The sequence below is a fragment of the Zea mays genome, chromosome 1 (assembly GCF_902167145.1).
Source record: "Zea mays cultivar B73 chromosome 1, Zm-B73-REFERENCE-NAM-5.0, whole genome shotgun sequence".
In the NCBI taxonomy this organism is placed as follows: Eukaryota; Viridiplantae; Streptophyta; class Magnoliopsida; order Poales; family Poaceae; genus Zea; species Zea mays.
This window is the reverse complement of record NC_050096.1, coordinates 269,750,029-269,764,181: the sequence shown is the minus strand read 5'-3', so window position 1 is coordinate 269,764,181 and position 14,153 is coordinate 269,750,029.

The window sequence follows — 14,153 nt, the reverse complement described above, 5'->3', positions numbered from 1 at the left end:
CCTGATCAGTAGTGGGCGTGGAGCCCAAGTGGCCTGAGGCGGCTGTCGAACCCTTCCGAGGGGCCAGCCTTCGAACCTCTGACCAGTAGTGGGCGCGGAGCCCGATTGCTCTGAGGCAGCTGTCGAACCCTTCCGAGGGGCCAGCCTTCGAACCTCTGATCAGTAGGAGGGCTCGGAGCCCTCTTCCTTCGCGGAGAAGGATCCCTTTCGGAGTATCCCCTTTCCCGGTCCCTGTAGCAAGAGAGAGAAAGGGGAAGAGGAAAAGGATACGAAATTGAACGTCGTGGCGCACCTTTTTTGACGCGGTCATTATGGCGGAGGTGAAGCGTCGCCCGCTTTGCCTGCCAAAGGTGTCGCCTGCCCTGCCGCAGAGTTAACACGACGGGACGAGTGGTTGGCGGGGCAGCCGTTGTGCGTGCGCGAGCCATTCGAGGAACGGAACACGGGCGCGTCGTCTTCACGCCGTGGGAGAGGGCTCTCCTGCTGCTCCAGGAGGGGACGTGAGCCTGCAGTCGATTTGACTGCTGCTTCCGCCCGCCTGCCGCCGCCATTACTGTCGACCCACTTTTTGGCCTATCGACCATCGCGCCTTCTCCCGCGGTTGACTGACCCATGACCAATGTGCTCGGTTGGCACTGTTGGGCCATGCGCAGGGTTGCCTCGAGTCGCGGCACCGGTTCCGCAGTCGAGAAGGCCCGGTACTGGCGCAAGTGGCGGTGCAGTTTCTCGTACGTAGTAACCGGCGCGCCGGTTACATGACGTGTGGGCCTGGGCCTCCATGCTGGACGCGTCGAAGTCGAAAGGGTGCGCCCCTTGGTGCGGTTGCATGCCGCCTGCATGGCGGTCCGCCCTTTCACCCGCTGGTCTGGGCGAAAGTGGAGGAGTGCTTGTAACCGCTGGGCAGTTACGCGCTCCGCGCGCGGCGGTTTGGCTCCTTCTGTCCTGGGCCAGCTTGCATGACGTGTGGGACCCAACCCCCGTGTCGTAGGGGGAGGACCTTGGAGCGTGTTGGTGAAGACTCAGTCCGCGACGGCTGAGGACGCAAGTGGGGAGAGTCGCCTTTAAAAAGGGGGCGACCCCCTTGGATGGCAGCCATGTCTTCGCACTCCCCTCATGCATCGCGTCCTTCCACCTTCCGAGCCCCCGGATGGGGAGCGCCCGTGTTGCTTTCGTCTTGCTGTCGTTGGAGGAACGCAACTTCGCGGAAGTTGGTACCTTTCAGCCATCGCTCGGCTTCAAGGATTTTCATCAGGCAGCCCGGCTGCATCCCCTCGCCGATGGTCACCCAAGACGGTGACCACTAGTTTGATGGTGGGGAGAAGCAAGCCGGGCTGCAACCTCTGCCCCGCCCTCAGCTTCAAGGATCTTCATCATGCCTGGTTTGCTGGCTCAGCTGGCTTTGGCACGGCTTCCGGTGCCACCTCCCACCGCTGGGCGGAGTGCGACTATCTGCCCACCATACGGGTGGCTGTTGCGCTGCGCGCACCAGGGGACCGCCCAAGATGTCGCGCGCTACTAGGGCGACGTTCGTGTTCTTGGGCTGTCCTGCCCTTGCTCCGGCACGACGCCTTCGCGCGGAGGTCGGTGCTCGCCCGTCCGGGAGGACTTAAGTGGGGATCTGCCGGCGGGCAGGCGGCTGCTGTTGTCGGTGCTGAGGTGGTGGCGGCTGGAGAAGTCCTCGTCGCCGACGAGATCGCCGCTGCCATCCGCGCTCCGGGCCTCGGCTCTTTGGATTTGATAGCTTGTCCTCGCCCCTCGAGTGGGGACGTGGGCGAGGGCCTTATCGCAGCAGCGTCTGCCCTGAGGTCATCGCTGCTGCTGTTTGGTCGCCCGGAGTGGAGGTCGTTGTCGCTGCTGCCGGAGTGGGCGGCGGCGAGCCACCTGGGATTTTGTCGTCCTGCAGGCCCTCCAATGTGGGGGGTTGTTCGTACCTGCGGGAGTGGAACCGGAGTTTCGTTTGTAATGGCACCTTGAGTGCCGGTGTCTGTTCATTGTGGCTGTCGGGGTCTGAACATGTGTGTATTTGGGCGTAAAGTCGTGTTTCTTCCTCCTTTCGAGCACCAGAGTCGCCTGTCGGCTAGCTGGACCGCTTAACCAAGTGTGAGTTGTCTCGTGCGGAAGGTGACGAGTGAGGTATCCGTATCCCGGAGGCGTAGGAGTCCCTTGGCTCGGTCGGCCTTGCCGCCCAAGGCTTCTCTTGCCCAGTTAAAGAAACCCTCGGCCGCTCTGCGATGAGCCGGAGCCGGAGGCAGCGGTGTCAGCATGGACAGAGGCGGAGTTGGCTCGAAAAGAAGACTTCGTCGGCCCAGGAGCAGGTGACTTCCCAGGCCAAGGAGGCGTAGCAGCGGCGGCCGGAGCCTGGCCGGGTCGTCCACTGGCGGGACCAACCCTGGAGTCGGGCTGCTGAAAGGGAATTAGGCTTACACCTAGTTCCTAAATAATTTTGGTGGTTGAATTGCCCAACACAAACAATTGGACTAACTAGTTTTCTCTAGTGCATAAGTTATACAGGTGCTAAAGGTTCACTCTCAGCCAATAAAAAGATCAAGTTTTGGATTCAACCAAGGAGCAAAGGGCCAACCGAAGGCACCTCTGGTCTGGCGCACCGGACTGTCCGGTGTGCCACCGGACAGTGTCCGGTGCACCACCGGACATGTCCGGTGCACCAGAGGACTCCAACTCAAACTCGCCACCTTCGGGAATTTCCAGAGGCACTCGCGCTATAATTCACCGGACTGTCCGGTGCGCCAAGGAGGAGCAGCCTCAGGAACTCGCCAGCTTCGGGAAACTTCAACGGCTAGTCCGCTATAATTCACCGGACATGTCCGGTGCGCACCGGACTGTCCGGTGCAACTCCGGAGCAACGGCTATTCGGCGCCAACGGCTACCTGCGGCGCATTAAATGCGCGCGCAGTGCGCACAGAAGTCAGGCGTGCCCATACTGGCACACCGGACAAGGAACAGTGCATGTCCGGTGTGCGCCGGACATCCAGGCGGGCCCACAAGTCAGAAGCTCCAACGGTCAGAATCCAACGGCAGTGATGACGTGGCAGGAGCACCGGACATGTCCGGTGTGCACCGGACTGTCCGGTGCGCCATCGAACAGACAGCCTCCCAACGGCCACTTTTGGTGGTTGGGGCTATAAATACCCCAACCACCCCACCATTCATTGCATCCAAGTTTTCCACTTCCCAACTACTACAAGAGCTCTAGCATTCAATTCTAGACACACCAAAGAGATCAAATCCTCTCCAAAATCCACACAACGCCATAGTGACTAGAGAGAGTGATTTGCTTGTGTTCTTTCGAGCTCTTGCGCTTGGATTGCTTTCTTCTTTCTTGATTCTTTCATTGCGATCAAACTCACTTGTAATTGAGGCAAGAGACACCAAACTTGTGGTGGTCCTTGTGGGAACTTTGTGTTCCAAGTGATTGAGAAGAGAAAGCTCACTCGATCCGTGGGATCGTCTGAGAGAGGGAAGGGTTGAAAGAGACCCGGCCTTTGTGGCCTCCTCAACGGGGAGTAGGTTTGCAAGAACCGAACCTCGGTAAAACAAATCCGCGTGTCACACTCTTTATTTGCTTGCGATTTGTTTTCCACCCTCTCTCGCGGACTCGTTTCTTTATTACTAACGCTAACCCAGCTTGTGGTTGTGTTTATTTTTGTAAATTTCAGTTTCGCCCTATTCACCCCCCCTCTAGGCGACTATCAATTGGTATCAGAGCCCGGTGCTTCATTAGAGCCTAACCGCTCGAAGTGATGTCGGGAGATCACGCCAAGAAGGAGATGGAGACCGGCGAAAAGCCCACTACAAGCCACGGGAGCACTTCATCGAAAGAGTCCCGCACCAAGAGGAGGGAGAAGAAGAAGAGCTCCTCCAACAAAGGGAAGGAGAAGAAATCTTCTTCTCACCACAAAGAGAAGAAGGAAAAATCTTCTTCCCACAAGCCGCATCGGAGTGGGGACAAGCAAAAGAGGATGAGGAAAGTGGTCTACTACGAGACCGACACTTCATCAACATCAACCTCCGGCTCCGATGCGCCCTCCGTAACTTCTAAACGCCAAGAGCGTAAGAAGTTTAGTAAGATCCCCCTACACTATCCTCGCATTTCTAAACATGCACCTCTACTTTCCGTCCCATTAGGCAAACCACCAACTTTTGATGGTGAAGATTATGCTAGGTGGAGTGATTTAATGCGATTTCATCTAACCTCACTCCACAAAAGTATATGGGATGTTGTTGAGTTTGGTGCACAGGTACCATCCGTAGGGGATAAGGATTATGATGAGGATGAGGTGGCCCAAATCGAGCACTTCAACTCTCAAGCGACAACAATACTCCTCGCCTCCTTAAGTAGAGAGGAGTATAACAAAGTTCAAGGGTTGAAGAGCGCCAAGGAGGTTTGGGATGTGCTCAAAACCGCGCACGAGGGAGACGAGCTCACCAAGATCACCAAGCGGGAAACGATCGAGGGGGAGCTCGGTCGGTTCCGGCTTCGCAAAGGGGAGGAGCCACAACACATGTACAACCGACTCAAGACCTTGGTGAATCAAGTGCGCAACCTCGGGAGCGTAAAGTGGGATGACCATGAAGTGGTTAAGGTTATTCTAAGATCTCTTATTTTCCTTAACCCTACTCAAGTTCAATTAATTCGTGGTAATCCTAGATATACTAAAATGACCCCCGAGGAAGTTATCGGGCATTTTGTAAGTTTTGAGTGCATGATCGAAGGCTCGAGAAAGATCAACGTGCTTGATGATCCCTCCACATCCGAAGCTCAACCCGTCGCATTCAAGGCGACAGAGGACAAGAAGGAGGAATCTACACCAAGTCGACAACCAATAGACGCCTCCAAGCTCGACAATGAGGAAATGGCGCTCGTCATCAAGAGCGTCCGCCAAATCCTCAAGCAAAGGAGAGGGAAAGACTACAAGTCCCGCTCCAAGAAGGTTTGCTACAAGTGTGGTAAGCCCGGTCATTTTATTGCTAAATGTCCATTATCAAGTGATAGTGACAGGGGCGATGACAAGAAGGGGAGAAGAAAGGAGAAGAAAATGTACTACAAGAAGAGGGGCGGCGATGCCCATGTTTGTCGGGAGTGGGACTCCGACGAAAGCTCAAGCGACTCCTCCTCCGACGAGGACGCCGCCAACATCGCCGTCACCAAGGGACTCCTCTTCCCCAACGTCGGCCACAAGTGCCTTATGGCAAAGGACGGCAAAAAGAAGGTTAAATCTAAATCCTCCACTAAATATGAATCTTCTAGTGATGATAATGCTAGTGATGAGGAAGATAATTTGCGCACTCTTTTTGCCAACCTCAACATGCAACAAAAAGAGAAACTTAATGAATTGATTAGTGCCATTCATGAAAAGGATGATCTCTTGGATACCCAAGAGGACTTCCTAATCAAGGAAAATAAAAAGCATGTTAAGGTTAAAAATGCTTATGCTCTAGAAATTGAGAAATGTGAAAAATTATCTAGTGAGCTAAGCACTTGCCATGAGATGATTGACAACCTTAGACATGAAAATGCTAGTTTAATTGCTAAGGTTGATTCACATGTTTGTAATATTTCAATTCCCAATCCTAGAGATAATAATGATGAGTTGCTTACTAGGATTGAAGAATTAAACATTTCTCTTGCTAGCCTTAAAGTAGAAAATGAAAATTTGATTGCTAAGGCTAAAGATTTTGATGTTTGCAATGTTACTATTTCCAACCTTAGAACCAAGAATGACATGTTACAAGCTAAGGTTGTAGAATTAAATTCTTGCAAACCCTCTACATCTATCATTGAGCATGTATCTATTTGCACTAGATGTAGAGATGTTGATATTAATGCTATTCATGATCACATGTCTTTAATTAAACAACAAAATGATCATATAGCAAAATTAGATGCTAAAATTGTCGAGCATAACTTAGAAAATGAAAAGTTTAAATTTGCTAGAAGTATGCTCTATAATGGGAGACGCCTGGGCATCAAGGATGGCATTGGCTTCCAAAGGGGAGACAATGTCAAACTTAGTGCCCCTCCTAAAAAATTGTCAATTTTTGTTAAGGGCAAGGCTCCCATGCCTCAGGATAACGAGGGTTACATTTTATACCCTGCCGGTTATCCCGAGGACAAAATTAGGAGAATTCACTCTAGGAAGTCTCACTCTGGCCCCAATCATGCTTTTATGTATAAGGGTGAGACATCTAGTTCTAGGCAACCAACCCGTGCTAAGTTGCCTAAGAAAATTCCTATTGCATCAAATGATCATGACATTTCATTTAAAACTTTTGATGCATCATATGTTTTAACTAACAAATCCGGCAAAGTAGTTGCTAAATATGTTGGGGGCAAGCACAAGGGGTCAAAGACTTGTGTTTGGGTACCCAAAGTTCTTGTGTCTAATGCCAAAGGACCCAAAACCATTTGGGTACCTAAAGTCAAGAACTAAACTTGTTTTGTAGGTTTATGCATCCGGGGGCTCAAGTTGGATACTCGACAGCGGGTGCACAAACCATATGACAGGGGAGAAAAGGATGTTCTCCTCCTATGAGAAAAACAAAGATCCCCAACGAGCTATCACATTCGGGGATGGAAATTAAGGTTTGGTCAAAGGTTTGGGTAAAATTGCTATATCACCTGACCATTCTATTTCCAATGTTTTTCTTGTAGACTCTTTAGATTACAATTTGCTTTCTGTATCTCAATTATGCAAAATGGGCTACAACTGTCTTTTCACTGATGTAGGTGTCACTGTCTTTAGAAGAAGTGATGATTCAATAGCATTTAAGGGTGTGTTAGAGGGTCAGCTATACTTAGTAAATTTTGAAAGAGCTGAACTCGACACATGCTTAATTGCTAAGACTAACATGGGTTGGCTCTGGCACCGCCGACTAGCCCATGTTGGGATGAAGAATCTTCACAAGCTTCTAAAGGGAGAACACATTTTAGGATTAACAAATGTTCATTTTGAGAAAGACAGGATTTGTAGCGCATGCCAGGCAGGAAAGCAAGTTGGAGCCCATCATCCACATAAGAACATAATGACGACCGACAGGTCACTGGAGCTCCTACACATGGATCTATTCGGCCCGATTGCTTACATAAGCATCGGCGGGAGTAAGTACTGTCTAGTTATTGTGGATGATTATTCTCGCTTCACTTGGGTATTCTTTTTACAGGAAAAATCTCAAACCCAAGAGACCTTAAAGGGGTTCTTGAGACGGGCTCAAAATGAGTTCGGCTTAAGGATCAAGAAAATAAGAAGTGACAACGGGACGGAGTTCAAGAACTCTCAAATCGAAGGCTTTCTTGAGGAGGAGGGCATCAAGCATGAGTTCTCTTCTCCCTACACGCCACAACAAAATGGTGTAGTGGAGAGGAAGAATAGAACTCTATTGGACATGGCAAGGACCATGCTTGATGAGTACAAGACTTCGGATCGGTTTTGGGCCGAGGCGGTCAACACCGCTTGCTACGCCATCAACCGATTATATCTACACTGAATCCTCAAGAAGACATCATACGAACTCCTCACCGGTAAAAAGCCCAATATTTCATATTTTAGAGTTTTTGGTAGCAAATGCTTTATTCTTGTTAAAAGAGGTAGAAAATCTAAATTTGCTCCTAAAACTGTAGAAGGCTTTTTACTAGGATATGACTCAAACACAAGGGCATATAGAGTCTTTAACAAGTCCTCAGGACTTGTTGAAGTTTCTTGTGACGTTGTGTTTGATGAGACTAACGGCTCTCAAGTAGAGCAAGTTGATCTTGATGAAATAGGTGATGAAGAGGCTCCGTGCATCGCGCTAAGGAACATGTCCATTGGGGATGTGTGTCCTAAGGAATCCGAAGAGCCTCCAAAAGCACAAGATCAACCATCCTCCTCCATGCAAGCATCTCCACCAACTCAAAATGAGGAAGAGGCTCAAGTTGATGAAGAAGAAGATCAATCAAATGAGCCATCTCAAGATGTCGGCATAGATCAAGGGGGAGATGTAAATGATCAAGACAAGGAGGATGAAGAGCAAAGGCCGCCACACCCAAGAGTCCACCAAGCAATCCAACGAGATCACCCCGTCGACACCATCCTCGGCGATATTCATAAGGGGGTAACTACTAGATCTCGGGTTGCACATTTTTGTGAACATTACTCGTTTGTTTCCTCCATTGAGCCACACAGGGTAGAGGAAGCACTACAAGATTCGGATTGGGTGGTGGCGATGCAAGAGGAGCTCAACAACTTCACTAGGAATGAGGTATGGCATTTAGTTCCACGTCCTAATCAAAATGTTGTAGGAACCAAATGGGTCTTCCGCAACAAGCAAGATGAGCATGGTGTGGTGACAAGGAACAAAGCTCGACTTGTGGCCAAAGGATACTCTCAAGTCGAAGGTTTGGATTTCGGTGAAACCTATGCACCCGTAGCTAGGCTTGAATCAATTCGCATATTATTGGCCTATGCTACTTACCATGGCTTTAAGCTTTATCAAATGGACGTGAAAAGTGCCTTCCTCAATGGACCAATCAAGGAAGAGGTCTATGTTGAGCAACCTCCCGGCTTTGAAGATAGTGAGTATCCTAATCATGTCTATAAGCTCTCTAAGGCGCTTTATGGGCTCAAGCAAGCCCCAAGAGCATGGTATGAATGCCTTAGAGATTTCCTTATGGCAAATGGATTCAAAGTCGGAAAGGCCGATCCTACACTCTTTACTAAAACTCTTGAAAATGACTTGTTCGTATGCCAAATTTATGTTGATGATATTATATTTGGGTCTACTAACGAGTCTACATGTGAAGAGTTTAGTAGGATTATGACACAGAAATTCGAGATGTCTATGATGGGGGAGTTGAAGTATTTCTTAGGATTTCAAGTGAAGCAACTCCAAGAGGGCACCTTCCTAAGCCAAACGAAGTATACTCAAGATATTCTAAGCAAGTTTGGAATGAAGGATGCCAAACCCATCAAGACACCCATGGGAACTAATGGGCATCTCGACCTCGACACGGAAGGTAAGTCCGTGGATCAAAAGGTATACCGGTCGATGATAGGTTCTTTACTCTATTTATGTGCATCTCGACCGGACATTATGCTTTCCGTATGCATGTGTGCAAGATTCCAATCTGACCCTAAGGAATCCCACCTTACGGCCGTAAAACGAATCTTGAGATATTTGGCTTATACTCCTAAGTTTGGGCTTTGGTACCCTCGGGGATCCACATTTGATTTAATTGGTTATTCGGATGCCGATTGGGCGGGGTGCAAAATTAATAGGAAGAGCACATCGGGGACTTGCCAGTTCTTGGGAAGATCCTTGGTGTCTTGGGCTTCAAAGAAGCAAAATTCGGTCGCTCTTTCCACCGCCGAAGCCGAGTATATTGCCGCAGGCCATTGTTGCGCGCAATTGCTTTGGATGAGGCAAACCCTGCGGGACTACGGTTACAAATTAACCAAAGTCCCTTTGCTATGTGATAATGAGAGTGCAATCAAAATGGCCGACAATCCCGTCGAGCATAGCCGCACTAAGCACATAGCCATCCGGTATCATTTTCTTAGGGATCACCAACAAAAGGGAGATATCGAGATTTCTTACATTAACACTAAAGATCAATTAGGCGATATCTTTACCAAGACTCTTGATGAACAAACTTTTGCCAAACTTAGGCATGAGCTCAATATTCTTGATTCTAGGAACTTCTTTTGTTGACTTGCACACATAGCTCATTTATATATATCTTTGATCATATCTCTTTCATATGCTATGACTAATGTGTTTTCAAGTGAATTTCAAACCAAGTCATAGGTGTATTGAAAGGAAATTTGGAGTCTTCGGCGAAGACAAAGGCTTCCACTCCGTAACTCATCCCTCGCCGACGCTCCAAGTCACTCTCCATTCTTGGGGGAGAAAAAGAATGAGCATCAAAGAAAAGGACTTCGTCTTTGGGGGAGAGAGTAAGAGCCCAAAGCAAAAGGACCGGACTTCGTCTTTGGTATAATCTTAACTCATTTATTTATAACTAAAGGGGAAGATAGCACTTCAAGGGCTCTAATGATTCCGTTTTTGGCGATTCATGCCAAAGGGGGAGAGAATAAGAGCCCAAAGCAAAAGGACCGCACCACCACCAGAATAAGAGCCCAAAGCAAAAGGACCGCACCACCACCAATTTCAAAAACTTTGTGTTTCCAAGGATATTATCAATTGGTTTTCCTATTATGTTCAAAAGGGGGAGAAAGTAGTATTTCAAAAATGATATATCAAAACCCTCTTGAACACTAAGAGGAGGATCTCATTTAGGGGGAGTTTTGTTTAGTCAAAAGAGAAGTATTTGAATCAGGGGGAGAAAATTTCAAATCTTGAAAATGCTTTGCACAATCTTATTCATTTACCTTTGACTATTTGCAAAAGAACTTTGAAAATGATTTACAAAAGATCTTGCAAAAACAAAACATGTGGTGCAAGCGTGGTCCAAAATGCTTAAAAACAAAGAAACAATCCATGCATATCTTGTAAGTATTTATATTGGCTCAATTCCAAGCAACCTTTGCACTTACATTATGCAAACTAGTTCAATTATGTACTTCCACATTTGCTTTGGTTTGTGTTGGCATCAATCACCAAAAAGGGGGAGATTGAAAGGGAATTAGGCTTACACCTAGTTCCTAAATAATTTTGGTGGTTGAATTGCCCAACACAAACAATTGGACTAACTAGTTTGCTCTAGTGCATAAGTTATACAGGTGCTAAAGGTTCACGCTCAGCCAATAAAAAGATCAAGTTTTGGATTCAACCAAGGAGCAAAGGGCCAACCGAAGGCACCTCTGGTCTGGCGCACCGGACTGTCCGGTGTGCCACCGGACAGTGTCCGGTGCACCACCGGACATGTCCGGTGCACCAGAGGACTCCAACTCAAACTCGCCACCTTCGGGAATTTCCAGAGGCACTCGCGCTATAATTCACCGGACTGTCCGGTGTACACCGGACAGTGTCCGGTGCGCCAAGGAGGAGCAGCCTCAGGAACTCGCCAGCTTCGGGAAACTTCAACGGCTAGTCCGCTATAATTCACCGGACATGTCCGGTGCGCACCGGACTGTCCGGTGCAACTCCGGAGCAACGGCTATTCGGCGCCAATGGCTACCTGCGGCGCATTAAATGCGCGCGCAGTGCGCACAGAAGTCAGGCGTGCCCATACTGGCACACCGGACAAGGAACAGTGCATGTCCGGTGTGCACCGGACATCCAGGCGGGCCCACAAGTCAGAAGCTCCAACGGTCAGAATCCAACGGCAGTGATGACGTGGCAGGAGCACCGGACATGTCCGGTGTGCACCGGACTGTCCGGTGCGCCATCGAACAGACAGCCTCCCAACGGCCACTTTTGGTGGTTGGGGCTATAAATACCCCAACCACCCCACCATTCATTGCATCCAAGTTTTCCACTTCCCAACTACTACAAGAGCTCTAGCATTCAATTCTAGACACACCAAAGAGATCAAATCCTCTCCAAAATCCACACAACGCCATAGTGACTAGAGAGAGTGATTTGCTTGTGTTCTTTCGAGCTCTTGCGCTTGGATTGCTTTCTTCTTTCTTGATTCTTTCATTGCGATCAAACTCACTTGTAATTGAGGCAAGAGACACCAAACTTGTGGTGGTCCTTGTGGGAACTTTGTGTTCCAAGTGATTGAGAAGAGAAAGCTCACTCGATCCGTGGGATCGTCTGAGAGAGGGAAGGGTTGAAAGAGACCCGGCCTTTGTGGCCTCCTCAACGGGGAGTAGGTTTGCAAGAACCGAACCTCGGTAAAACAAATCCGCGTGTCACACTCTTTATTTGCTTGCGATTTGTTTTCCACCCTCTCTCGCGGACTCGTTTCTTTATTACTAACGCTAACCCGGCTTGTAGTTGTGTTTATTTTTGTAAATTTCAGTTTCGCCCTATTCACCCCCCTCTAGGCGACTATCAGCTGCCGAGGCCATGAGCCGGGCCGGTGTCCCCGGGGGACGGCTGGCTGAGGCTACGGAGCGACCGGTCCGGCCGTCTGCTTGGGTCGGGTTCCTGGAGGAGGCCCTGGCGGCGATGGCCCAGGCGCGGTGCTGACGTCTTCCTTCGAGGTGGAGATCCTCCGACCGTGTTGCCGTCCGAGGCCCGGTCGGATTCCGCCGAAGGTGGAGTCGACGCCGAGGGTGCTGCTGCCCCCTATTGATGTCTGAACCTGCAGGATCAGTTTATTTGTAGTATGCGTATGTTTTTTTGTGGCCGTCGAGGCCCAAACATACCGTTGTCGTGTTGTAAAGCTGCATTTCTTTTTCCCTTGTTTCGAGTATCAGGACTTGTTCGTCGGTAGCAGAATCGTTTATCCGAGCAAGAGTTACTTTTCATGGAAGGTGATGAGTGAGGTATCCGTATCCCGGAGGCGTAGGAGTCCCTCGGCTCGGTCGGCCTTGCCGCTTACGTGTACTCTTACTCGTCCGTAGGATTCTGTTATCGATATAGTCAAGAAGGCACGAAAAATCATTTCGGCAGAAAAGCTTTCGAACGTTAAGACTTGTTCGGCCAGCGGAATCGCTTATCCGAGCGTGAGTTACTTATCGCAGAAGGTGATGAGTGAGGTATCCGTATCCTGGAGGCGTAGGAGTCCCTCGGCTCGGTCGGCCTTGCCGCTTACGTGTACTCCGTCGTTTTCAGGATCCCACTATCGAAGTAGTCGAAAAGCACGAAAGATGTTCTGGCAGAAAGACTTTTTCCGAGGAAAATTTTGACGCAGAGGGGGTTCCCCCCTTCTAGCCCCCGAGGGAGGGTTGGGCTTTGCCGAGGCAAGGCTGACCCTTCCTTGATGGTTAGACTTTATTTGTGTATGTAAACGAGGTATATGAACGACTTGAAAACATCTTAAGGGTAGAAGCGGCGTAGCTGTCGGATGTTCCAAGCGTTGTTGTAGACCTCGCCTTGACTGTTGGTCAGCTTGTATGTTCCGGGCTTCAAAATCTTGGTGATGACGAATGGCCCTTCCCAGGGAGGCGTGAGCTTGTGGCGTCCTCGGGTGTCTTGTCGTAGCCGGAGCACCAAGTCCCCCACCTGGAGGTCTCGGGACCGAACCCCTCGGGCGTGGTAGCGTCGCAGGGACTGCTGATACCGTGTCGAGTGTAGTAAGGCCATGTCCCGAGCCTCTTCCAGCTGGTCCAGTGAGTCTTCTCGGTTGGTCCGGTTGCTTCAGTCGTCGTACACCCTCGTCCTCGGGGATCCGTATTCTAAGTCTGTGGGCAAGATAGCCTCGGCCCCATAGACTAGAAAGAACGGCGTGAAGCCCGTGGCTCGGCTTGGCGTCGTTCTCAGACTCCAGACCACCGAGGGGAGCTCCTTCATCCATCGCCTGCCGAATTTGTTGAGGTCGTTGTAGATCCGTGGCTTGAGTCCTTGCAGAATCATGTTGTTGGCACGCTCTACCTGCCCATTCGTCATGGGGTGAGCTACGACGGCCCAGTCCACCCGGATGTGGTGGTCCTCGCAGAAGTCCAGGAACTTTTTGCCAGTGAACTGGGTGCCGTTGTCGGTGATGATGGAGTTCGGTACCCCAAAGCGATGGATGATGTTGGTGAAGAACGCCACCGCCTGTTCGGACCTGGTGTTGTTTAGGGGTCTGACCTCGATCCACTTGGAGAATTTGTCGATGGCGACCAGCAGGTGAGTGTAGCCCCCGGGTGCCTTCTGCAAGGGACCGACGAGGTCCAGACCCCACACAGCAAACGACCAGGTGATGGGTATTGTTTGCAGAGCCTGAGCGGGCAGGTGGGTCTGCTTTGCGTAGAATTGACGCCCTTGGCAGGTGCGTACAATCCTAGTGGCATCGGCCACCGCGGTTGGCCAGTAGAAACCCTGTCGGAAGGCGTTTCTAACAAGGGCTCGAGGCGCTGCGTGGTGACCCAAAGCCCCCGAGTGTATTTCTTGTAATAGCTTTTGACCTTCGGCGATGGATATGCATCGCTGGAGGATGCCTGAGGGGCGGCGGTGGTAGAGCTCCTTTCCGTCACCCAGCAAGACGAACGACTTGGCGCGCCGCGCCAGTCACCGAGCTTCGGCTCTGTCGAGGGGTAGCTCTCCTCAGTAGAGATATTGCAGGTACGGGGTCTGCCAGTTTCGATTAGGCGTGACCCCAT